The 17,169-nt window shown below is 46.5% G+C and overlaps 1 pseudogene; it reads left to right on the forward strand.

Moving 5' to 3' along the window:
• The first annotated feature begins 15,366 nt into the window (after nucleotides 1-15,366).
• On the forward strand, nucleotides 15,367-16,692 carry LOC141098981 (solute carrier family 45 member 3 pseudogene; annotated as a pseudogene).
• Nucleotides 16,693-17,169: the final 477 nt, after the last annotated feature.

Here is a 17,169-nt window from a genome sequence, read left to right on the forward strand (position 1 = left end):
TCGAGGGAGATTACCAGTGGTCTTGTGTCTTCCATTTTCTTATTATTGCTCCCACAGTTTATTTCATCACACCAAGCTGCTTGCCTAATGCAGATTCAGTCTTCCCAGCCTGGTGCAGGCCTACAATTTTGTTTCTGACGTACTTTGACAGCTCTCTGGTCTTCACCATAGTGGAGTTTGGAGTGTGACTGTTTGAGGTTGTGGACAGGTGTCTTTTATACTGATGACAAGTTCAAACAGGTGCCATTGCTACATGTAATGAATAGAGGACAGAGGAGCCTCTTAAAGAAGAAGTTAAAGGTCTGTGAGAGCCGACCTCAACAGTGGGTGAAAAATACAGAAGTGGTGACGTATTTCTATTATACTTTGCTTCTGATTGTTCCACTCCTAATTTCGGCTTACAAATACTGATGTAGAATACTGACCATTTAATGAACATGTGAACATGGCCTAAGTCTAAATTTAACCTAGTTGGGGTTAGGAAAATACTGAACAAAATCTAAAGTGTAGCGTTAGTATTTTTTCACAGGTAACAATTTTTTAGATTTTAAACAGATCTCTGCCTCTCCTTTCATAAAATCATAAGTGAGAGAAAACAGTTTCCCACTGTAACAGGGTCTACCCAGGCTGGGGTACCTCTTTCAGTACCACCCCGTGTTTTCGGAGGTCCGCTCTGCGTTGGCTGGTGTCTGAATGAATGATGCTGGCTGGAATTCCTTGGTTACATGGGCGCATATAAAAGATCACTGCTTCTCCACGTATTTCCAGTCTGACAACACTTTACTCACAAGGACACAGAATATATCACACAGACACAGAGGGCAGGCCAATAGAAAAGCGGCAAGCCAGACATACATTACAAAAGCCGCAGGTGGCCGGAGCCTGCCGATGTTTACTGTGGGAATTACAAAGGTGGGGGAGGGCGGACAAAAGGAGAATATCGTGTCCCCTCTGCCCAGGGGTGCAGCCTGTGGGCTGATGCATTAGGGACATGCATCTCACTTGGAACCTATTATACATACATATAACTGAACAACATATTCAGGGTGCTGAGTGGTTCTGTAACACACACAGTAATCACTACTGTAAAAGTTTATCACTGCTTCACCCAATGTTAAGATGTTAAAGGTTTGGGATACAGATTTTAGCTCTGGTTGTGGTACAGTCTATTATAATTCAACATTGTTAGTCTAAAAAGGTGGCACTATAGAATTAAGCCCATTTGTTTTCAATATTACAAAGCATATCGGCAGTCATTATTAAAGGGAATCTGTCAGCAGGTCTTTGCTATTGAATCTAACAGCACCATAATGTATGAGACGAGAGCATGATCTGTTATGATTGAGTCACCGTAGGAGGCAAAAATAGAAATGCTAGCTAAGTCCAGAAAACCAGAGAAGTTGGCAGCTATCGGATTGCAGACCCCTGAACCTATCAACACAACTAGCAGTAGCCGTGGGGGGGCTCCTACGATGCCCTAGGCCCCTCGATCACAGCCGGAGGACTACATAACCTAAAGACAGAAAGGGAAATCTAAACTGCCCCAGAGCAGACCCCAAAGTAAAAGGCAGCCCCCCACATATAATGACGGTGAAGCAAGAAGGAGGAACAAAACACAGACAGAAAGATAGACTGAGCAAAGATGGGGCCCACGCTAGCTTAGATAGGAAAGGACAGGAAGGCTGCTGTCTGCAATCCGTGAAAACCCCTATGAAAATAAGAGCCAACAAACTGACAGTAAAAAAGGCCCTGAAGACGCTAGGCTTCAAAAAAGCTATGTCAGTACTCAGGAATATTCTGAAGACAGAGCAACAGGCAAAAGGAGATTCAGCTCACCCCAGCAGGGAATGGCAGAATCCAGAAAAGCAAGGAAAACAAAACACTAATGCAAAAAGGCAAATCAGAAATCTTAGCTTTAGATGAGCAGGAATCAGACTGGTTTCCTAGAAGTCCACAGAGAAATCACCCGCAGGCCAGAAGGGCGTCAGCAGCCTTATATCCAGTCATTAACTCCACTCAGCCAGTCATCATCATCAGCCCCAGGTGTTTGACAATCAGGCTCACTACCTTTCTTCACCAGAAGAGGGAGTTCCTCGGGCCTCAGTAGTGAAGGGGAAAATGAACTCACAACAGTACCTCCCCCTTGAGGAGGGGTCACCGAACCCTCAACCACGCCACCAGGGCAATCAGGGTGAGCCCGATGAAAGGCACGCACCAATCTTTTGGCATGAATATCAGACGCAGAGACCCAGGAATTATCCTCCTGACCATAACCCTTCCACTTAACCAAATACTGGAGTCTCCGTCTAGCCAGACGGGAATCCAGTACTTTTTCTACCTCATATTCCATGTTACCTTCAACCAATACAGGGTCTGGAGGTGCAACCCCCGGAACAACAGGTTCAACAAACCTCTTCAACAAAGATTTATGGAACACATTATGGATTTTAAATGTGACAGGAAGAGCCAAACGAAAAGAGAACGGATTAACAATCTCCAAAATCTTGTAAGGTCCAATAAATCTAGGCTTAAACTTAGGAGAAGCCACCTTCATAGCAATATTTTTTGATGATAACAACACCATATCACCAACCTTACATTGGGGACCAATGGTCCTATGTCGGTTGGAAAACCGCTGGGCCTTTTCCTGGGAGAGAGATAACTTATCCACCACTTGGTCCCAGATCTGGTGCATTCTCTCCACCACAGTGTCAACCCCTGGGCAGGCGGAGGGCTCCACCTGCCCTGAAGAAAATCGAGGATGAAACCCAAAGTTACAAAAAAAAGGAGACATCAAAGTGGCAGAACTAGCTCTATTATTTAAAGCAAATTCGGCCAAGGGCAAAAATGAAACCCAATCATCCTGATCAGCAGAAATAAAACATCTCAAATATGACTCCAAGGTCTGGTTTGTTCTCTCTGTCTGCCCATTGGTCTGAGGGTGAAAAGCAGAGGAGAAGGACAACTGAATTCCCAGCTTGGAACAGAAAGTTCTCCAAAATCTAGACACAAACTGGACTCCTCTGTCAGATACAATGTTCTCAGGAATCCCGTGCAAGCGAACCACATGTTGTAAAAACAGGGACACCAATTCAGAGGAAGACGGCAACTTAGGGAGTGGTACAAGATGAACCATCTTAGAGAACCTATCACAAATCACCCAAATAACAGTCATCCTCTGAGAGACAGGCATATCAGAGATGAAATCCATTGAAATATGGGTCCATGGCCTCTTGAGGACAAGCAAAGGCATCAACAACCCACTAGAGCGAGAACACGATTTAGACCGGGAGCACGTCCCACAGGACTGCACAAAATTCCTGACATCACGAGACAAGGAGGGCCACCAAAAAGACCGACTCACCAGATCTCTAGTACCAAAAATACCTGGATGACCAGCCAAAGCAGAGCAATGAACTTCAGACATCACTCTCTTCTTCCACTGGTCAGGAACATACAACTTTCCACTGGGACAACGCTCAGGTTTGTCCTCCTGGAACTCTTCCAGAGCACGTCTCAAATCGGGCGAGATGGCAGAAAGAACTACCCCTTCGCCTAAGATGGTAGCAGGCTTGGTCACCACAGGAGAATCAGCAAAGAAGCTCCTAGAGATGGCGTCAGCCTTGACATTCTTAGTTCCAGGAAGAAAAGAAACCACAAAATCAAAACGTGTAAAAAACAAGGCCCACCTAGTCTGTCTAGGGTTCAAGCGCTTAGCCGACTCTAGGTAAATCAAATTCTTGTGGTCAGTGAGGACCACGACTTGATGCTTAGCTCCCTCCAACCAATGTCTCCACTCCTCAAATGCCCATTTCATGGCTAACAGTTCCCGATTCCCCACATCATAGTTACGTTCAGATGGAGAGAACTTTCGGGAAAAGAAAGCACAGGGATTCATTTTAGATGTTACAGGATCCTTTTGGGACAAAACAGCTCCGGCACCAATCTCAGAAGCATCCACCTCTACCTGGAACGGAAGTGAGACATCAGGTTGCCGCAAAACTGGGGCGGAGGTGAATCTTCGCTTCAGCTCCTGAAAGGAAGAAACAGCCTCCGGAGACCAATTTAACACATCAGCACCCTTCTTAGTCAAATCAGTCAATGGCTTGGCAATACTAGAAAATTTTGCTATAAATTTCCGTTAAAAATTAGCAAAACCCAAAAACTTCTGGAGGGCCTTCAAAGAAGTGGGCTGAACCCAATCGTAAATGGCCTGTACCTTGGCCGGGTCCATTTCAATAGTTGACGGGGACAAAATAAATCCCAAAAAAGAAATCCTCTGTACTCCAAAGAGGCATTTAGATCCTTTGACATACAGGGAATTCTCCCTCAAGATCCGGAACACAGTCCGAATATGTTCCACATGAGAATCCCAATCCTTGGAGAAGATCAAAATATCATCCAGATAGATAATCAAAAATTTATCGACAAAATCTCGGAAAATATCGTTCATGAAGCACTGGAAGACAGAAGGGGCATTAGTGAGCCCAAAAGGCATCACCAGGTACTCAAAATGTCCCTCCGGAGTATTAAACGCCATCTTCCATTCATCCCCATGCTTAATGCGAATAAGATTATACGCCCCCCTAAGGTCAAGCTTGGTAAACCAGCAAGCACCTTTAACTCTGGAGAATAGATCAGAAATCAGTGGTAACGGATACTGATATTTAACAGTAATTTTGTTGAGAGCACGATAATCAATACAAGGTCTTAATGATCCATCCTTTTTGGCTACAAAAAAAAACCCGGCACCTAAGGGTGACGAGGATGGTCTAATATGACCCTTCTCCAACGCCTCCTTAATATAGGATCGCATAGCCTCGTGCTCAGGTACAGATAAATTGAAGAGCCGACCCTTGGGAAATTTACACCCCGGGCTCAGTTCAATAGCACAGTCATAACTCCTATGAGGAGGCAGAGACGCAGACTCATTCTCACTAAATACATCATAAAAGTCCTCCAAATAATCAGGAACATCATGCGACTGAGGAGAGGTGGAAAACACCGGAGCCTCACTAAAGGCACACCGACAACCCCAACTCACCACAGACACAGATTTCCAATCCAAAACTGGATTATGAATTTGTAACAGGGAAACCCCAGAACAATAGTATCATGCAGATTATGTAACACCAAAAACCTGCAATTTTCTTGATGGTCTGGGGCGACCCGCATTACCACCTGGGTCCAAAACTGAGGTTTATTTTTAGCCAAAGGAGTAGCATCAATCCCCCTCAAAGGGATAGGCGTCTGCAGAGGTGTCATCGGAAATCCACAACGTTTAGCAAAATCCAAGTCCATTAGGTTTAGAGCTGCTCCCGAATCCACAAAAGCCTTGGCGGAAAATGTGGACAGGGAGCAGATCAGAGTAATAGCCAGAAGAAACTTAGGTTGAACACCCCCAACAGAAAACGTGTGTGCAAAGCGTTTCTCTCGTTTAGGACAGACAGAAATAATATGCGAGGCATCTCCACAGAAAAAACACAACTTATTACGCCTTCTGAACTCCTGACGCTGCTCTCTGGAAAAAACTCTATCACATTGCATAGGTTCAGACATCTGTTCGACAGGTGGCAACACCTCTCGTGCCGCTCTGCGTTTGCGTAAACGCCGATCAACCTGAATGGCTAAAGACATAGAATCGTCAAGACCAGAGGGAACAGGAAATCCCACCATAGTATCTTTTACGGCTTCTGACAACCCCTTCCGAAAGAGAGCAGCCAAGGCATTATCATTCCAGGTAGTAAGTACTGCCCACTTTCGGAATTTTTGACAGTACAATTCTGCAGAATCACGACCCTGGCTCAATGCCAGCAGGGTCTTTTCAGCCTGATCAATGGCATTAGGTTCGTCATACAACAACCCCAAGGCCTGAAAAAATGCGTTCACATTAGTCAGAATAGGATCATCTGGTTTCAAAGAAAACGCCCAATCCTGGGGATCGCCACGCAACAAAGAGATGACAATTTTAACCTGCTGCGCGGAGCTCCCTGACGAGTTAGGCTTCAAGGCAAAAAATAATTTACAATTATTTTTGAAATTCAAAAATTTAGACCGATCCCCAAAAAATACATCTGGTGTAGGAATCTTTGGTTCAGCAGCATGTGAGTGAGCAAGGTAGGCGGAAATTCCCCGCACTTCCGCAGTGAGCTGCTCCACACGATCAGACAATTGCTTTATCTCCATTGAGAGAAAAAAAAAATCCCCCTACGGCCTCAGAGATATAGAGGAAAAAATATACACACTTTTTTTTTTTTTACAATTCTTTCCTGCTATTGAGTACCCTAGAATCTGCGGTATGGCGGGTGATTCTGTTATGATTGAGTCACCGTAGGAGGCAAAAATAGAAATGCTAGCTAAGTCCAAAAAACCAGAGAATTTGGCAGCTATCGGATTGCAGACCCCTGAACCTATCAACACAACTAGCAGTAGCCGTGGGGGGCTCCTACTATGCCCTAGGCCCCTCGATCACAGCCGGAGGACTACATAGCCTAAAGACAGAAAGGGAAATCTAAACTGCCCCAGAGCAGACCCCAAAGTAAAAGGCAGCCCCCCACATATAATGACGGTGAAGCAAGAAGGAGGAACAAAACACAGACAGAAAGATAGACTGAGCAAAGATGGGGCCCACGCTAGCTTAGATAGGAAAGGACAGGAAGGCTGCTGTCTGCAATCCGTGAAAACCCTTATGAAAATAAGAGCCAACAAACTGACAGTAAAAAAGGCCCTGAAGACGCTAGGCTTCAAAAAAGCTATATCAGTACTCAGGAATATTCTGAAGACAGAGCAACAGGCAAAAGGAGATTCAGCTCACCCCAGCAGGGAATGGCAGAATCCAGAAAAGCAAGGAAAACAAAACACTAATGCAAAAAGGCAAAGCAGAAATCTTAGCTTTAGATGAGCAGGAATCAGACTGGTTTCCTAGAAGTCCACAGAGAAATCACCCGCAGGCCAGAAGGGTGTCGGCAGCCTTATATCCAGTCATTAACTCCACTCAGCCAGTCATCATCATCAGCCCCAGGTGTTTGACAATCAGGCTCACTACCTTTCTTCACCAGAAGAGGGAGTTCCTCGGGCCTCAGTAGTGAAGGGGAAAATGAACTCACAACAATGATCTAAGTGATGCGACACTTATTTGGCTGTGTTTTGCTGTTCTAATATAATCAGTATTTTATCAACATGAGATTTTCACTACAGGACAAGCTGCCCTCTTGCCTTCTAGTCCAAGAGCTCCCAGCACTGATTTGCATCTTTCTGTCAATGTACTGTATATTGTACACAAAAGCTGCCAATTAGTGAGGTGTCCGGGGTTATGCAGGGCTCAACATCCTAAACTCTGCTAAATGTGCAACAGAGAAAACTTATTCTATCATAACTGTTGCACCTAGAAAATTAACCCCCAAGGGTGGTTTGCGCGTTAATGACCGGGCCAATTTTTACAATTCTCACTACTGTCCCTTTATGAGGTAATGACTCTAGAACATTCCCATGGATTCTGGTGATTCTGACATTGTTTTCTCATGATATATTGTACTTTATGATAGTGGTAAAATTTCTTTGATATGACTTGTGTTTATTTGTGGAAAAAAAATGGAAATTTGACAAAAAATGTTAAAAATTTAGCAATTTTCCAACTTTGAATTTTCATGCCCTTAAATCAAAGAGATATGTCACACAAAATACTTAATAAATAACATTTCACACATGTTTACTTTACATCAGCACAATTTTGGAACCAAAATTTTTTTGTTAGGAAGGGTTAAAAGTTGACCAGTGAATTCTCATTTTTACAAAACCATTTTTTTTAGGGATCACATCACATTTGAAGTCACTTTGAGGGGTCTATATGATAGAAAATACCAATAATTGACACTATTCTATTCTGTAATGTCTATCGTCTGTACAAGTCCCCTCTGAAACGTAAAGTGCGGCGAAATATGTCGCGCTATAGAAATAAAATTGTTATTATTGTTCTAAAAATTGCACCCCTAAAGGTGCTCAAAACCACATTCAATAAGTTTAATAACCCTTCAGGTGCTTCACAGGAATTTTTTGAATGTTTAATAAAAAATGAACATTTAACTTTTCTTTACAAAAAAATACTTCAGGTCCAATTTCAGGGGCGGACCTACCGCCCGTGCAGCCCGTTCATTGCACGGGGGCCCCGGGAGAGAGGGGGCCCCACTGCTCCTCCACACCGCATGGCTAATTATTCAATGCAAATTTGCCATGTGGAGTGGGAGCGCTGCAGAGCCAGCAAGGAGGAGAGGAGGGCAGCCCTGCAGGAGGGGGTCTGACTTCTCCTGAGGCTGAGTGCAGAGGAGCCAGCCCTGAGGGCTGAGGTGAGATGATCTGACTGAGCAGCGTCACTCTTCAGTGCTGCGCTGCCGCTGTGGGGGAGGAGAGGAGGACTGTCACTCACACACTGCCTGCCCTGTGGTGCCAGCCAGACGGTGGCTGCAGTTCAGCCGCAGGTCAGTGTGTGACTAGAGTTGAGCGAAACAGGTCGAAAAAATTCAAAAGTCGCCGACTTTCACCAAAGTCGGGTTTCATGAAACAAAACCCGACCTTAGCGTGAGGTCGGCCACGAGGTCGGCGACTTTAGCGCCAAAGTCGCTTTTCAAAAGATGCTTTAGTGCCCTTTTTCAGCCAATCAGGAAGAACGGACACTGTGGGCAACGTGATGACATAGGCAGTGGTCACCACCATCTTGGAGAAGGGCATGCAAGTGATTGGCTTGCTTTGTGTGGCATCACAGGGGGTATAAAAGGGCGGGTAGGCCGATTGCCATGTTACTCATGCTGATCTCAGAATAAGGAGAGCTGCTGCAGCTGCTGATTCTGTAGGGAGAGTGTTAGGAAGGCAAAAAGAAAAAAAAACTGCTTCTGCTGCTAGCGCTTTTCACTGTAGTTACTGTGCAGTGAAAGGTGAAGATCTTTGCTTTAGAGCAGCAGCACTGGTGGTGATTAGCCTGCCTTTTAAGGCTAGCTGCATTGCTGTGTGCACACTGGTGTTCAAACTGATTTTTTAAAAGCAATCCTAATTGTATTGTTTTGTTCTGGTGAGGTAGTGAGAGTTCATTTTTTCACACACCATACAGCGGTGTACGCTCCTCACACAGTACCGTGTAACGGCTGTTATCACGGCCAAATTGAAGCTTTATACGTGTGTGACTCTGTAAGGAAAAGTCAAGGAGTTTGTCCGTTCTTACAGACCTACACCTTATAGTTTTGTCCGTTTTTCAAACAGTTTAGTATATTTACTGTTTGATTACATTCAAAACTAGAGAGAGTCAGCGTGTGTCAGTCCGTATGCAAAAACACGGAGCTTGACAATTTTACATAGACCGTACAGCGGTGTACGTGCATGCTCCTCTCTCAGTACCGTGTAACGGCTGTTATCACGGCCAAATTGAAGCTATCTGCGTATGTGACTCTGTAAGGAAAAGTCGAGGAGTTTGTCCATTCTTACAGACCTAAACCTTATAGTTTTGTCTGTTTTTCAAACAGTTTAGTATATTTGCTGTTTGATTACATTCAAAACTAGAGAGAGTCAGCGTGTGTCAGTCCGTATGCAAAAACACGGAGCATGACAATTTTACATAGACCGTACAGCGGTGTACGTGCATGCTCCTCTCTCAGTACCGTGTAACAGCTGTTATTACGGCCAAATTGAAGCTATCTAAGTGTGTGACACTGTAAGGAAAAGCCGAGGAGTTTGTCCATTCTTACAGACCTACTCTCTAGGGAGATTCCAATTCTGCCGAATTCTATATACACCTTGTAGTTTGTCATACACTAGGCAATTTCTGTCTGTCACATTGCGGTGTAATATAAACAGGGCCTGACAGCATCCAACTGTGTCCTGAAGTCTAGAGAGAGTCCAATTCTCCACAGTCCTCTATACACCTTTCTTACACGATCCAGAATCTGCCTGTCACATTACGGTGTAATATAAACAGGGCCTGACAGAATCCAACTGTGTCCTAAAGTCTAGAGAGATTCAAATTCTCCTCAGTCCTCTATACACCTTTCTTACACCATCCAGAATCTGCCTGTCACATTGCGGTGTAATATAAACAGGGCCTGACAGAATCCAACTGTGTCCTGAAGTCTGGAGAGATTCAAATTCTCCCCACTCCTATATACACCTTGTACCTTGTTTTACAGTACCATATAGTTGGTGGTTTTTTGGGTACATTTTCCCCAAAAATGAGGAAGTGTGGTGGAAGAGTCCGTGGAAGTGGGCGGGGGTTGGCAGCTGGTAATGATGGTGTTGGTGGTGGATCTGCTGATAGTGGCAAAAGCAAAATAGCACCTAATGCAGGAGGTGTTGAGCCTGCGTCATCATCTGGCTCCACAAGGCCTCGAAGGCTCCCTTTTCTGGGAGTAGGTAAACCGCTTTTAAAGCCGGAGCTTCAAGAACAAGTTTTGGCTTACATTGCTGACTCAGCCTCCAGCTCTATCGCCTCCTCTTCTGAAGTTTTAAAAAATAAAAGCACTGAGTCGTCATTGAAGGCTCATGGTCATGAACCACACCTTTCCTTGTGTCCTTCACCCCAACCAAAATTGAAGGATGCGGCAGGCCACACTACAGATTACTCCATGGAGCTGTTTACACATACCATGCCTGGGTTATCAAGTCAAATCATGAATTACCCAGGCCAAGATGAATCTGACATGGAGTGTACTGATGCACAGCCACTGATAGATGATTCTGCTGGTACATTCACTCAGAGCATTACATTGTCCTCGCAGTGTACTGAGGCAGAATCTGACCCTGATGAAACTCAGGTGCCCCTTCCCGCATACTATACCACCATACACGGTGACACAGAGGAAGGTGCACATGATATTGAAGATGAGGTGATGGATGACCCAGTTGTTGACCCAGATTGGCATCCATTGGGGGAAGAGGCCACTGCCAATAGCTCAGAAGAGGAGGAGGAGCATCCGCAGCGGGCATCGACATCACAACAGCTGTTATCTGGCAGGCCCGGAGCAGTCCAAAAACAGGTTACAAAAACCAAAAGAGTTGCAGGACAGCTAGGCCAGATGGTCAAAATAGCACAGCGTGCAAGGCCTCAAAATGTCTTCCATAGTAGGAAGAGTGCAGTGTGGCACTTTTTTTAACAAAATCCTAATGATCAGGCAAAGGTTATATGTAAGAAGTGCGCAAAGACCTTTAGCAGAGGGAAAAATCTGAGAAATTTGAATACCAGTTGCATGCTAAGACATTTAACCACCATGCACTTGCAAGCGTGGACGGACTACCAAAACTCACGTACCACATGTGCTACTGCTCCCAAAGAAGGTAGTCAGCAACACTACATTGTTTCCCCCACTGTAAGCCCACCGGTTAGCACACCACCAGCAGCAAATGTTGAGTTGTCTTCGCAAGGGCAAATCAGTCAGGGAATCACACTGTTATTGCAACGAAAGACTGAATCTAGGCCATCAGAAAGAACACCAACTTCATCACCATCATCAACCCTCTCTTAGTCCGCCATGTCCACCGCTAGTTCGACCATATGCAGCTCTCAAGTCCAGCTCACCCTACCAGAGACTATGAGTAGGACAAGAAAATACTCTTCCTCTCACCTGCGTACACTGGGTTTGAACGCCCACATTGCCAAACTAATCTCGTTAGAGATGATGCCCTATCGGTGGGTTGAAAGCACAGCTTTCCGCGAATTCATGGCCTACGCAGTACCACGCTATGACCTACCGAGTCGCCACTTCTTTTCTCGCAAAGCCATCCCAGCCCTCCACCTTCATGTGAAAGACCGCATTGTTCATGCACTCAAGCAATCAGTGAGTGGAAAGGTGCACCTCCAGTAGGCATGGCCAGGGCTGTTACGTGTCCATTACTGTGCACTGGGTTAATGTGGTGGATGCAGGGTCCACAGGGGACAGCAGTGGTGGGACAGTGCTGCCTAGCCCACAGTATAGGAAACAGTTGGCTGTAGGCGTTCGACCCTCCTCCTCCTCCTACTCCAACAAAAGCGAAAGCTCGTCCACAGAACACAGTCGCACGAGCACTCCATCCGCAGCTGCCATTGTTGCACACGAGGTGTCCCCTATCGATCAGCTAGTGGAAAGCGTCAGCAAGCTGTGTTGAAGATGATGTGTTTGGGCGACAGACACACAGCGGAGGTACTGGCCGACTACTTTCAGCGACAAACTGAGTCATGGCTGGGCAGTTTACATCTTGAGGCAGGCAAGGTAGTTATTAATAACGGCCGTGTGACATCGGCAGCTGAGCCCGCCGATGTCTCTTCTGCGGCGGTAACCGCCGCTGCCGCTCCCCACCGCCGCCACCCCGGGCCGCGCACGCTCTTACCCGACCTTCCGTGCCCTAGGTCACGGGCGTGCGCTCACCCGCTTCCTTCATCCAGCGGTGGGCGTCGCTGAAGGCGGGGCCTACCGCCCACTTCCTGGCCAGTAGGTATTTCAGGCATCCTCCCTATGGGGAAGACGCCTGATGATTGTGTGGCTACTCTGCTCTCTCTGGCCGCTATAGTTTTCCTATAGTACATCTGCCCGCCTTGTGTCTTGCTCAGTTCCCTCTGTCAGCCTTGGGTCTCGCTCTGTTTCCCCCCTGCCTGTCTCAGCCTTGTCCTCTCCGCTCCTGCTCTCCCCCTGTGGCTCTTCCTTCGTACCCCCTCGCCACCTGTAGCAACGTCTTGCTCCCTTATTACTAGCCGCTGCCTAGTTCCTCCGTTACCCCGTCCCGGTACCCTGTTCTCTGTCCTGCCTTGTCCTTAAAGCCATCCCTCTTGGTACTGGCTGTGGCGGTTCTGCCCCCTGCGGTCCTGCCCCTAATGATCCCTGTATAGGGGTCGATCTTCACCTGGCATGCTCGGCCCAGGGGATCCTAATCCGCGACCCAGAGGGTCCACTCTCGGACGTACTTGGTTCCGGAACGTCACACACGCACATGTGTAAGACAAGTCGGGTACAGAGTGTAACGTCTTTCCTGCGGACTGATTGATGATTTTTAACCATTCGCCTCCTGGGAGTCATTTTACAGGATCAGGACGAGTCTAAAAACGAGGCATTGTTGAGTTCTAGATCAGAGGGGATGGTCCTATACGACTGAGGAAAAAACGTTAGTGGGGAAGCAGGAAAAACAAATTCATGTACAACTGATAGTTATTATCTACTAGATGGAGGCCCAATGCTATCGCATCTGGAGGGCGGTGATGCCCTGATGGGGGCAGGCTTTGCCGCACTGAGAATCTGTCATCCCCAAGCATGCACCCCATCTCCAGCACAGGCCGCAAGCTGCGGTGTTTCCTGCCAGGTGTGACGGAGGTGGGTGGGCAGGCAGCGGCGGGTCGGGGGGGTCCGGTGGGTCCGGGGGGGCCGACGTGGTGGCCAGCAGCGGCGGGTCCAATGGTGTTGGGTCCGGCGGGGTGGCCAGCAGCGGCTGGTTCAGCGCCAGCAGGTCCAGTGGCGGGTGGGGTTCTGGCGGTAGCAAGCCGTGGACTTTCCTGCCGGCTGTGACGGAGATGGCGGGCCGGTGGCGGCGGGGGGTCCGGCGGCGATGGGGGGGTCCCGGCGGCGTCCCACTGGTGGTACTGTGGAAGGGCCTGGCACCACCAGCGGGTGAAATATTGAAATACCCCTTACTTATGTATTTCAATATGGCGTTCGGCGTACTTCCGGTCGGCGGGGTGGATTGTGGGATTCGGGGACATCCAGACGGAAATGAAAACGTTACAAGGCAATTAAGTATATAGAAGGGCATTTATGAGATCCGGTGGTTAATATAAAGTGTCAAACTCGTTCTCTCTGCCTCTGCCATTGTTGTAAATAGGTGGTCCAATTAGAAGAACCCAATTCCTTTGCCCTATAGGTTCCCTTGCTCCAAACTCCTCATCTGCTAGCCTGAGGAAAGAGAAGTTTCCCTTCAGAACCATAAATGACATGGTAACCCATTTAATTAATACTACATTTCTGTGATATCAGCTGGTCACGGTCACTGGGATCTACACAAAAATGAGTGTTTTCCTCATAGAACAATGTAATATCTATGCTGGATCCTTTCACTCCTGTTTCGGCCAACAGGCGACTCTGCGCCTTTGTTGCGGCTCACATGTGACAGTCCTATTTTATTCCTGGAGCTTTTGGTGTTGCAAGATCAGTGAGTTATGAGGTTAATTGTTTGGTTTTGATTACTCTTTTCTGAGAGCCCTTGATGGTGCTCTCTGCTATTTAAACCCCTGGGTCTCTGACTTCCACTGCCAGTCAATTAGTTCTGCTTACCTGGCTTGTAGCTCTAGTCCTTGCTCTTGTGTTGTCTTGATTTCTTACATTTCATAACCTCAACTTTAATTTTGACCATAAGCTTTTTTTTCTGATTTTGTCCCTGACGTGACCTCTTGGCATTGACCCTGCATGGTGACCCTTCTTGCCTTCAATTTACTCCACCGGTCAGCAGCTGACTATAGCATCAGCCCTGGGGCCCCTGTGGGAGTCCAGATCCCTATACAATGATGAAGGCCAGAGCAACCACAGGAATTTGGTAAAAGGATTGGATAGGGCTAAGGCCGTCTGTGGAAGCTCTATTAACAGCTGCCAGGCTTCCATGAACAGTGCAACCGTGACACAAGCCCTGTAACTCATCCAGTACTTTAGATTTGAGCAAATATTCAAAAGAGTATCTTGTCTTCTTTATTCGGCAAACCACGAAGGTCCTAGAAGTGGGACCTACAGTAGTTGTACAGGATAGATCTTCTAAGAAGAGTCCTGGCAAGTCTCTTTAAAGGAGGTTTCCATGCAGACAATTTCTGTCAAAAACTCCTAAAAATGGTATAAAATTGTAAAAGAAGTAATAATCACATTTACCAATATCCTTCACTCCATTCCACAAATCTCCTACTAGACTATGTTCTTCCCGCTTTGCGTTCATGGAAATGTGACCTCTCAAACTGACACTGTCAGAAATTCTGTAGAATACCTTATATAAGGAGTAATTGACACATTAAGAATCCCTGTTACCCCACTTCCCCAATATCCCACCAGACTATATTCTTCCTTTTCAGGTGTCTTCATGGACTTGTGACCTCTGCAACTGTCACTGACTGCAGCGGTAATATGCCACCACCACTGTAGTCACTAGTCCTTTGGATGATGGGCTGTAGAAATTACATGTCCATGTCAATATAAAGAAAAAAGAACATAGACCCACAGAAGAGTGGGGAAAGATCAGTAGCCAAGTGTCATTGAGGATGGGGGCCCAAGAAGATCAAAGGGAGGCATCATCTTCAAAGACCGCTCTTCAGAGTTCTCCATCTCGTATGAGGTCATTTGAGATTTTATACATTCGGCTCTAGACACTGGAGAGAGAAGGTCCTCAGACATGATGCCCTGTAGGTTGCAGTGTCATCTCGTCCTGCTAAACTTCATGACATGTGGCCTTGAAATTTGTGTGGCAGCTGGGATCACGTACGTCCCACCATTACTGTTGGAGGCAGGAGTGGAAGAGCAGTACATGACCATGGTTTTAGGTATTGGACCTGTCCTTGGACTAATCCTTGTACCGTTGATTGGATCAGCTAGTGACAATTGCCAAAGTAACTATGGTGGGAGACGCCCGTTCATCTGGCTGCTATCCCTTGGTGTCCTCTTATCACTCTTCATCATTCCTCATGCAGACTCTTTGGCTTCCTACTTTTCCTACGGTGGGAATAGTGTCCATATTTTTTTCCTGATTTTCGGTGTGGGATTACTAGACTGTTGTGTACAAGTCTGCTTTACCCCACTAGAAGCTCTTCTCCCCGACCTCTACCATGACGATGAAGATTGTGGTCAAGCCTTCGCCATGTTCTCATTAATGATCAGCGTTGGTGGTTGCATTGGCTATTTGCTGACCTCGGTTAACTGGAATTATACGTATATGTCACTTTACCTTGGCGGACAAGATGAGTGCTTGTTCCTATTATTAGCTGTAATATTTGTGATAAGCGTCGTTGTAACGATGAAGACGGCAGAAGAACATGGGCATGGCCAACAAGCCTTGGACCTCAAACCTTCTGTGACCTCTCTGTCCTTGACCAGAGGATGTTGTATACCAAAATGGAAGCTACGTTCTTGGAAATGCAACCCTATTATTTGCTTGTTGAGCCTTTGCTAGTCCCTTACCCCCAGGATTTATCACAGTTACTGTCGCATGCCAGAGGTTATGAAACAGCTGTGTGCGGCTCAGTTATGTAGCTGGATGGCTGTTATGTCTTTCATGTTATTCTACACAGATTTTGTTGGTGAACGTCTATATAAGGGTATTCCAAGTGCTGCTCCCGGGACCGAGTCGAGAATTCGATACGATGAAGGGATTCGCATGGGAAGTCTTGGCCTTTTCCTCCAGTGTGCAACGTCGACCTTCTTCTCCATGATCATCAACAAGCTCGCCAAGCAGTTTGGGTCTCGAAAAGTGTATCTGTCCAGTATGATCACCTTCACCTCTTCTGCCCTCGTTATATGCCTGTCGCAGAACATCCTCATAGTCACCTTCATGTCTTCGTTAACCGGATTTGCCTACGCCACCCTACAGACGTTGCCATATACCTTGATATGTCTCTTTCACAAGGAGAAAGAAGTATTTATGCCAAGACCGTCTCTGCCAAACATCCCTCGACTTCTCCTCCGCTTATCATCCACAGACCAATGGGCAAGTGGAGCGGATTAATCAGGTTCTAACAACCTACCTATGCCACTTTTCCAACGGCCATCAAGACAATTGGGTCTCTCTCCTACATCGGGCAGAATTTTCTCATAATAATCATCCCAGTGAATCCACCACCAAGTCGCCGTTCTTTGCAGTCTCTGGTCAGAACCCGGGGGTTCTGCTACCCTTTTTTTCGTCATCAGGAGTTCCCGCAGCAGATACTCTTGCCATGGATTTTTCGCAAATCTGGAAGGAGACCAGAGAAGCCCTCGTAAGGGCCAACACCCGAATCAAGAAACATGCGGACAAAAGATGAAGAGACCTTCCTCTGTATCGTCCGGGCGACAAAGTTTGGCTGTCGACCAAGCATATCCGTCTAAAAGTTCCTGCCTACAAGTTAAGTCCCCAATACATCGGTCCTTTCGAAGTACTTGGACGCATTAATGAGGTGGCTTACAAACTGAGGATGCCGGCTTCACTTCGAGTCCCTAACGCCTT

This window comes from Dendrobates tinctorius, unplaced genomic scaffold (genome assembly GCF_039654945.1).
Source record: "Dendrobates tinctorius isolate UK_male_01 unplaced genomic scaffold, ASM3965494v1 ptg000097l, whole genome shotgun sequence".
NCBI classification, from domain to species: Eukaryota; Metazoa; Chordata; class Amphibia; order Anura; family Dendrobatidae; genus Dendrobates; species Dendrobates tinctorius.